The sequence below is a fragment of the Cryptomeria japonica genome, chromosome 9, assembly GCF_030272615.1.
Source record: "Cryptomeria japonica chromosome 9, Sugi_1.0, whole genome shotgun sequence".
NCBI classification, from domain to species: Eukaryota; Viridiplantae; Streptophyta; class Pinopsida; order Cupressales; family Cupressaceae; genus Cryptomeria; species Cryptomeria japonica.
This window is the reverse complement of record NC_081413.1, coordinates 663,138,202-663,148,715: the sequence shown is the minus strand read 5'-3', so window position 1 is coordinate 663,148,715 and position 10,514 is coordinate 663,138,202.

Genomic DNA, 10,514 nt, shown 5'->3' with positions numbered 1-10,514 from the left:
TCAAGCTTTCTAAAGCGTCAAAGAATGAATATTGGAGAATGTCTTGAGATCTGTTCAAGACTATTGTATTTGATGCAGTGTGATTAACGATCAGGATTGAATCGACTGGATTGTAAAACCTAAATGTTTAGGGATTAGGGTTTATGCTACTGACCTATATGTTTCCTATAAGGTCGATGATGTTTTTCATTTTGATGTTGTTGGAAAATGTTATGTGTGTATCCCAGTAAGTGATACTTGATTCTTGCCAGACCGGAGAAATGTGTTGATACCTACAGAGTGTGATTGCAAAAGAAAAGGAGCTAAAGTGGATCTGCCTTGGCATTGAGTGTTGTTATCAGATAAGTGTATTACCTGTTGACTTCTAACCATTTTAGCAGTTGGAAAATCCCTTAACTAGGTAGATTTAACATGCTTTTGTGTAAATCCTTTAACAGGGTGACTCAATTCAATGAGTTCTTCAAATCCTCTTGCGAGGTAACCTTTAACAGGGTTCTAACCTTTAACCGGGTATTTAGCCATCCCTTAACCGGGTGATCCCTAGCAGGATCAGTTCCTAGCAGAACCTATTGTAATAGTCTTTAACCAGACTAGGCTCCTAACAGAGTGGACTTCAAAAGAGTTCAAAGAGAAGCTCATGGGTATTCATCCCCACCGTGGTTTTTCCCAGTTTGGTTTCCATGTGAAAAAAATCAATGTGTCATGTGTGATGCCTTTCATGTGATGGTTTAGTGTTTTGTGTCAAAGTGGTAAAACATGTTGAACTAGCAGTAATTATATTTCTAATGATAGATTACTTGTTTATGCATAAGGGTGAAGTGGTAAAACATGTTGAACTAGCAGTAATTATATTTCTAATGATAGATTACTTGTTTATGCATAAGGGTGAAGTGGAAATGAGGTATTAGATTGTGTGAAAAGCTAAGAGTTACCGGTTTATGTCTTTCACATTCTCACTATGTTTTACCGGTAGTAATCTGATTTAGACTGGTGTCATTGCTTGCCATTCAAGTGCAGTGTTTGCAGTCAAACCGGTTCAGGAAAATGTTTTTGTTGTACTGATTCACACCCCCCCTCTCAGTATCGGTTTGGTACTAATTGTTCATCATTTATTCATCAATTGGTATCAGAGCATCTTCCAGGTCCTCTGTGTTGTAAGTTTGACCACTTGAGGAAAAGATCCTACTCTAATGATGAAGAGGGAAGGTCCAAAGTTCAACAGAGACAACTTTAAAATATGGAAGGACAGAATGAAGATATACATTAGAAGCATGGGTGCTCAACATTGGAGCTATGTTGAGAATGCTTATGTTATCCCTACTGGTACTCTCACTGATGATCAAAAGAAAGAGTTTCAGGAGAATGGACAAGTCATGGAAGCCCTAATCAATAGTCTATCTGACATTGAGTTTATTGATGTTCAGGATAAAGACAATCCCAAAGAAGTATGGGATGCTCTTGAGAATATCTATGGCGGTGATGAGCATGTGAAACAAGCTAAGGAAGAGAGCCTTAGGGGAAAGTTTGAAGACATGCAGATGGTTGAAGGAGAGACCATTCAACAATATGGAATAAGAATCACAACTGTTGTTGGATACATCAAGAGTGCAGGTGGTAAAATAGACAATTCCACTATTGTTAGCAAAGTCTTGAGATCCTTATTATCAGTCTATGCAATAAGGGTTGCTGCTATTTAGGAGTTGAGGTCTATAGACAAGACAAAGGTATCCCTAGACTCCATCATTGCTAAGTTGACTGCATATGAGCTAAATAATTATGATGGCAGTATTCAGAAGACTGAATCAACCTTTAGAGCATCTGCTGCACCATCTAGAAAAGGAAAAGAAGCAAGTGCCAGTTGTGAACCAAGACAAAGCAAAGAAATGGATGATGAGGAGATCCTAATGGAATTTGAAGCTCGTCTTGCCAAGAGACTTCCTAAGGCAACTGGTAAATACAGAGGTAATCTTCCCTTGAAATGTTTCTCTTTCAATAGGATAGGACACATTGCTGTAAATTGTCCTAATGGTGATAATAAGGACAAACCAGAGAAGTTCAAGAAGTTCAAAGGAGGAAATGGGAGAAACTATTTTGTAGCAGTTGATGAAGGTGTCACTGATGAGGAATCAGAAGATAAAGAAAGTGAAGACATTGTGTTTGTAGCAGTTAAGTAAGATGTGTCAGACAAGAAGGCTCTTGTCCCCCGGTTTGATAATTCCAATGAATGGATTATTGATAGTGGTTGTTCTCACCACATGACTAGTGACCGGAGTAAGTTTCTATCTCTGGAAGAGTATAATGTTGGCATGGTTCGATTTGGTAATGATGCACCATGTATGGTAAAAGGTAGAGGGTCCATCTCTCTGAATGGAAAAAGCAGTGTTGATAATGTGTACTGGGTAGAAGGTCTTAGACACAACCTTTTGAGTGTTGCCCAGCTGAATGATAATGGACTTACTCTGGAATTCAGAGATGGAGTGTGTAAAATAAAAGGTAAGAGTGGTGAAATGATGGCCACCGGTATGCAGACCAAAGGTAACCTATTTCAACTGAATGCAAATATTAGTACATGTCTAATGGCTAAGTTTGATGATAGCTGGATATGGCATATGAGACTCTGCCATGTAACCTTTGATAATATTGTGAAGGTCAGTAAGATCAAGGTAGTTAGAGGATTGCCTATGTTGAGAAAACCAGAGAATCCTTTGTGTAGAGAGTGTAAACTAGGGAAAATGTCTTCCTCAACCTTCAAAGCTAAATCTTTCGCTGCAGACAATTTACTTAATCTTGTGCATACTGATTTGTGTGGTCCTATGAAAACTAGGAGTGTGCAGGGAGATAGGTATTTTATGATTCTTACTGATGATTGCTCAAGAATGATGTGGGTCACATTCTTGAAGGAAAAGTCTAAAGCCTTTGGAAAGTTCAAAGCCTTCAGAGCATTGGTTGAAAAAGAAAGCGGTAAGAGGATTAAGTGCCTAAGAACTGATCAAGGAGGAGAATTCACTTCCGGTGAATTCAACAAGTACTATGAAGAGAACAACATCAAGAGGCAACTGTCTTCCCTCCGGACTCCATAGAAGAATGGCCTAGCAGAGAGAAACAACCGGATTGTAGTTGAAGCAGCCAAAACAATGCTGATCCAAGGAAAAGTTGCTCACACTTTTTGGAGAGAAGCGGTGAGCATTGCAGTCTACACTATGAACCGAGTACTCATCAAGAAAGGTAAGGATAAAAATCCTTATGAGTATTGGATCGGTAAAACCCCTATGGTAAGCTACTTTAGAGTGTTTGGTAGCAAATATTATTTCAAGAGGAGTGAACATCAGAGCAAGTTTGATGCAAAATGTGATGAAGGAATATTCGTAGGATATTCCACCAAGAGTAAAGCTCTTAAGCATTTCAACAATAGGACTTAGAGAATTGTTGAAAGTATCAATGTTAGAGTTGATGAAACCTCTAAGAAACCTGAGGAAACCGACAGTGAGCAAGTAGGAGAGGAACCGGTAGTAACCTTCTAGCAACCGGTTGCAAAACAACCTAGCACCAGTAACAGTGCTCCTACACCGGTAGATGTCAATGCTGATGAAGATGAGGATGAAGAAGAAAAGCAAGAGGAAACAACTAAGATCATTCCTAGGTATGTAAAGTAGAATCATGATCCAAAGCAGATCATAGGAGACAAGGATGCAGGAATTCTTACAAGAAGAAAGGTCAGAGAAAATTCTTGCATGATCTCTAAATTTGAGCCTAAAATATTTAAAGAGGCACATAAAGATGAAGAATGGATCAAGGCAATGGAAGAGGAACTTGACCAGATAGAAAAGAATGGTACATGGTCTTTGGTACCTAGACTTGAGCATAAAAATGTCATTGGTACCAAATGGGTTTTCAGAAATAAGCTGAATGAAGATGGCTCAGTGGTTAGAAACAAAGCCAGACTGGTGTGTAAAGGATATGCTCAAGAAGAAGGAGAAGACTATGGAGAAACCTTTGCTCCAGTAGCCAGATTGGAAGGGGTTTGTATGCTTCTTGCATATGCAGCCTTCAAGGGATTCAAAGTATATCAAATGGATGTAAAATCTGCATTCCCGAATGGAATACTAGAAGAGGAGGTGTATATAGAGCAACCAGATGGGTTTGCCCTATCAGAAGATAGTGACATGGTGTGTAGGCTACATAAAGCCTTGTATGGACTAAAGCAGACACCTAGAGCATGGTATGAACACTTGCACTCCCAACTTGTGAAGATTGGATTTGAAAGAACAAGTGAAGATAGCAATATCTACTTGAAATCAGAAGGAGATCAGATTCTAATCTGTGAAGTATTTGTTGATGACATAATTTTTGGTGGAAATGACAAGATGAGTCATGACTTTGCAGATGAGATGAAGAAGGAATTTGAGATGTCACTTATAGGGGAGATTAAGTTCTTCATTGGACTACAGATTCAACAAATGAAAGATAGAATCTTTATCACTCAGTCCAAGTATGTTAAAGAGGTGTTGAAGACCTTTGGCATGGAAGATAGCAAACCAGTTGGTACACCGATGGTGACCGGTTGTAAATTATCAAAAGAGGATGACTCAGTGTTGGTAAATGAGAAGGAATACCGATCAATGATTGGTAAATTGCACTATGTAGTACATAGAAAACCAGATATTGCACATGCAGTGGGCATTACTGCACAGTTCCAGAAAAGCCCAAGAGAATCCAATTTGGTAGCAGTCAAGTGGATTCTTAGATATCTGAAGGGAACTATTGACTATGGATTATGGTATTCATACAGTAATGATTTCAACCTGAAAGTGTTTACAGATGCTGATTGGGCTGGTAATGTGGATGACCGGAAGAGCACAACTGGTAGTGCATTCTTTCTTGGTGGTAGACTAGTCTCATGGATGAGTAAGAAGAAGAGTTGTATCTCTCAGTCTACAACAAAAGTGAAGTATGTTGCAGCATTTATGAACTGCACCTAGACAATTTGGATGAAGCATGTATTAAATGGCTTCAAAGTTCCTGTATCTAAACTGGTAAGTATATTTGTGACAACACAAGTACAATTAACATCTCCAAGAATCTGGTTTTACATGCTAGAACCAAGCACTTCAAGCTCAAGTATCATTTCTTGAGGGAGAAGGTTCAAAACAAAGAGGTTGTATTATAACATGTTTCCAGTAAGGAGCAATTAGCAGACATATTCACCAAGCCTCTACCGAAGGCTACCTTACCTATTTGAGAGGTGAACTAAAGGTGTGTGCTCCATATCAATTAGGTCTTACATTGATATATCTTTTTCAGGATTGGTGTGTTGAAGGATGCTACTCCTTAGGGGGACCAGCATAGTGGAACATAGATATGTATGCCTCCACTTTGACATTGTTGTCAAAGGGGGAGAAGATGTGAAGCGGAAAAGATATCTGCCGTATTGGGGAGAAGATGTGAAGCAGAAGCATAAAGATATCTTTGTATATTTCCATCAATGTCAAAGGGGGAGATTGTTGGCATATGTGTAGAGCATGGTGACATAATAATATTGTATGTTGTCATTAATGTCAATATGCTAAAGTATGAACCGGTATGTTGTAGTAAGCAAACTGGCAAGAGAACTGGTATGATGATGTAAACCGGTATTTGTGAAAAAGTAAAGCGGTATGTTTGTTCAAGGTGAACCGGTATGTTGGAATGGGAACCGGTATATGAAAGTTTTGTATCGGGGTTTCATTTGGCATGACTACCGGTTGGTAGTCTCAGCTTCAAGGTTTCCGGTTGATGCATTCCAAGATTGTGCGATTCAATCGATGACATCCTGTGATGATTTAGCATTGTAATGAAGACCAGATAAGTGTTGCCATGTCAGCCTTGTGCGCATGAAGGATTTCCTTGAGAATCTTGCATGGAGATTGATCCTATCTACCTTGGGAATGTGTGAAGTCTTTGTAAATGGTGGAGAGTGCATGATGAGTTATCAAGCTTCTTGAAGCGGCAAATAATGAACGTTGGAGAACGTCTTGAGATCTATTCAAGACTATTGTATTCGATGTAGTATGATTAACAGCCAGGATCGAATCAACTGGATTGTAAAACCTAAATCTTTAGGGTTTAGGGTTTATGCTATTGACCTTTCTGTTTCCTATAAGGTCGATGATGTTTTTCATTTTGATGTTGTTGGCAAATGTTATGTGTGTATCCCAGTAAGTGATACTTGATTCTTGCCAGACCGGAGAAATGTGTTGATACCTACAGAGTGTGATTGCAAAAGAAAAGGAGCTAAAGTGGATCTGCCTTGGCATTGAGTGTTGTTATCAGATCAGTGTATTACCTGTTGACTTATAACCATTTTAGTATTTGGAAAATCCCTTAACCAGGTAGCTTTAATAGGCTTTTGTGTAAATCCTTTAACAGGGTGACTCAATTCAATGAGTTCTTCAAATCCTCTTGCGAGGTAACTTTTAATAGGGTGACTCAATTCAATGAGTTCTTCAAATCCTCTTGTGAGGTAACCTTTAATAGGGTTCTAACCTTTAACTGGGTATTTAGCCATCCCTTAACTAGGTGATCCTTAGTAGGATCGGTTCCTAGCAGAACCTATTGTAATAGTCTTTAACCTAGACTAGGCTCCTAACAGAGCAGACTTCAAAAGAGTTCAAAGAGTAGCTTGTGGGTATTCATCCCCACTGTGGTTTTTCCCAGTTGGGTTTCCACATGAAAAAAGTTAGTGTGTCATGTGTGATGCCTTTCATGTGATGGTTTAGTGTTTTATGTCAAAGTGGTAAAACATGTTGAACTAGCAGTCATTATATTTCTGATGATAGATTACTTGTTTATGCTCAAGGGTGAAGTGGAAATGAGGTATTATATTGTGTGAAATGCTAAGAGTTATTGGTTTATGTCTTTCACATTCTCACTGTGTTTTACCGGTAGTAATCTGATTTAGACCGGTGTTATTGCTTACCAATCAAGTGTAATGTTTGCAGCCAAACTGGTTCAGGAAAAGTATTTTTGTCTGTATTGATTCACCCCCCCTCTCAGTACCGGTTTGGTACTAACTATTAATCATTTATTCATCATATTAAGGAGATAACCTTGCCATTAAATAAGAAGGGAGTTAAATGTTTTCTAGGAAAGATCAATTTTGTGAGCAGATTTATATCAGATTTTGCAGGTATGATCAGGTCAGTTATACTCATGTTAAGAAAGGATCAACCTTTCAAGTGGACTAGCGAGGAAAGGGAAGCCTTTGAGAAGGTTAAAGAAGTTATTTCATCTACCCCAGTACTATTTAATCCAAACCTTTCAAAGGATTTTATCATGTATGTCTACAGTAGTGAAGACAACAACCATCGTTCTAACCCAAAAGGATGACGAAAGAAAAAGTGAACATCCAGTGGCCTTCCATTCTAGGACATTGAAGAATTATGAGGTTAAATATAATTTGGTTGAAAGGAAATATTTTTCCATTGTTAAAGGACTAAAAAAGTTATGACATTTGATTGCCCGCAACAAAATAGTGGTTTATGTAGCACATTCGAGTGTGCATGAGTACATTATGGAAGGAGAGATCATTGAAAAATGGGATAATTGGATTACCAAAATTCTAGTGTATGATATTGAGGTCCGACCAACCAAATTTGTTCATGGGAAAGGGCTATGTGAGTATCTAGCACAAGAAATCAAGACCGTACCTGAAGAAGATCAGCTTGAAAATGGTCTTGGTTAATCAACCAGAATCTGAAGGATGTTGGATGACTGATTGAATTAACTTTATGCAAATGGGCAAGTATCTAATAAACCTTCCCTCCAATAAGAAAAGGTTTTATAGATTGCAAAATGTTGGCTATGTGCTCATTGAGGGAGTGCTTTTCAAAAGAAACTTTAATGGAGTTCTTTTGCGGTGTGTGAACGATGAGAAAGCAAAGAAAGTTCTCAGTGACTGTCACAATGGCCTTGTGAGTGGGCATTTTTAAGAAAAACTACTAGAATTAAAATTATGTGTGCTGGCTATTTCTAGCCAAATATGTTCAGTGATGTACAATCATTAGTTTGATACTGCAAGGAGTGTCAGTTCTTTGTAGGAAAATGAAAGATGTGGCCATTACCATGAAACCAATAGTGGTTGACGAGACATTCACACAGTGGGGTCTAGAATTCATTGGTATGATCAACCCAGCTTCAAGTGTTGAATACAAGTGGATACTCACAACAATAGATTATTTTAGTAGGTGGACATAAGCAATTCCCTTGAATAATGCAACATAATTTTTTTTATAAATTTCTTGAAGGAGTTAGTTACAAGATTTGGCCCACCAAAAACCATCATCTCAAATAATTCCAGGGCTTTTCTAGGCTCTAAAATGTGTCAATTTTCATTAGATAATGGAATCTATCTCAAGACTTCTTCAAACTACTATCCACAAGGGAACGATCTTGCAGAGTCAACAATAAAAACCTGATCATACTTATGAAAAGGATAGGGTTTGAACATAAAAGACAATGACATAAACACATGAAAACAACGATTTGGGTAGATAGGGTTACCCCAAATAAAGTGATGTAGAGCATCCAAAAAATACAATGGATGAACACAAACTAGGGAGATATTTCTCCCAACTCACCTATTCAAACAAGGTGACAACTTTCTACAAACCCCCAAGAGCCCTCACAAGGCTAATAGATACTCATAAGGCTTTAATACCCCAAAAGTGCACTCATTCTTCTCAACCCTTGTCCAACCATTGATACACATTGGTTTAGGCTTATTCAAGTTTCCCAATGCCAACTTGAGACTCTCCAACCCCTAGATCACACCAAACCTTCAAAACCCCACTCACACAAGTCTATCTCCCATTAGGACTTCAAGTTGTCCATAGACACAACTCCCAAATCTAAGTGGATGCTCACTAACCCAATGGTTTTCATGATATCATGGTAGATACTCCTTATCATAGACAAACTACTACTCTTCACCCTCCCATCCACCCTAAAGGCCAAAAAGAAAGCTACAATAACAACATTGTCTCCTTGTGACAGTCACAAATACTTAGGACAATCATAACAAATGGGGTCATCTCTGCCCTCTAGGAATTTATAGCACCTCCAAGGGTCACTAAGGGACTCCACACACCTTTCCTAGTTGTTCCACTCTCATCAATTCCACTCTTTGCATCTTATTCATAAGATCTCAGTCCACTAATCCTTTTTGACAGTCATAGGCTCAATTTAGGACAATCATATTAATGATGGTTAATATAATCCCCCAAGGGCCACAATGGATTGGGAAGGATCTGTAATAACCCCTCACACCCCTTACCACATTCCTACAACCTTCCAATTTTCCTCCCACACTTATTCCCCCCCAAAAACAACACCAACTTTTTGTTATTAACAATTTGAGACACAAAAAACAAACTTTGTGTCCACTTTAACACGTGTCAACTTCTTCATTGAGCCTTGCAAAGACAAAGGGAACAAAATACATGTTTACAAGGGTCATTCCATGCCTTGAAATGATTTATTTCAACATGGATATGACCCCATTTCCTCTTTACACTGCCTCGGGTTACCCTAATCTAGGGTATTAGTAGTCTTTACCAAAACTCCTCTCTCTTTGTCAAAAATGAATGAAAATGGATAAAACCAAAGGGAAATTACAGAGGATTCACTCCTATAACACATTCAATGGATCTCCTAAGTTAGTGAAGTAGTTAATACAAGGGAAAATTAAATTTAGTAGACTGTTATGTTTGAGAACACAATGAATTTGCAGAATACTCCAAATTTTATTGATTTTCTTCTTCAAAACATACATGCCAACTCTCTAACTTCCATCTTGGTCGAGGGAGGATAATTTTAAAGAGCTTAAAATCCTACCCAATGGTTACAACTGTATTTTGAACTTTTATTAACAAATAGACACCTAATCACCCATGTAATGCAAAAATTGCTTTTGTCAACTTTGGACAATATTGACAATTTTATCCAAAATTGATCGTAGACTTATTCTAAGACCACCATGTATATAAAATATTATAAATAGGGTTAAAGAGGTCTAGAAGACCTTCACACATCATTGAACACCACATTTGTGACCCCTTGATACACATTTTCAATACAATGACAATTTTGGCAATATTTGTCAGCATGACTTGTTGAAGACTCAAAACACCACCTAATGGTCACAAGGACCTTGATTACATAAAAGATGGTCATTCATGACCTTATTTCATCCTTACATGACATTGAAATTTAAAATAACTCATGATGGCCAAATAGGAACTTATGACCACCTAGGTGCTCCTACACCAAAAAGTATTAAAGATTTTACCATATGAGATAGTTTATGGTAAAGAAGTCGTGCTAACCATCTCCATGGAAGTTCCTCCATTACAAATACTAAAGTCCCTTGAAGCTAAAGAAAATGGAGCTATGGAGGTCAAATTAGAAAAGTTACTTGAAGTACAAGAATCAAGGGTAAAAGCACACAATGCAATGAACAATTTCCAACAAATTGTTAA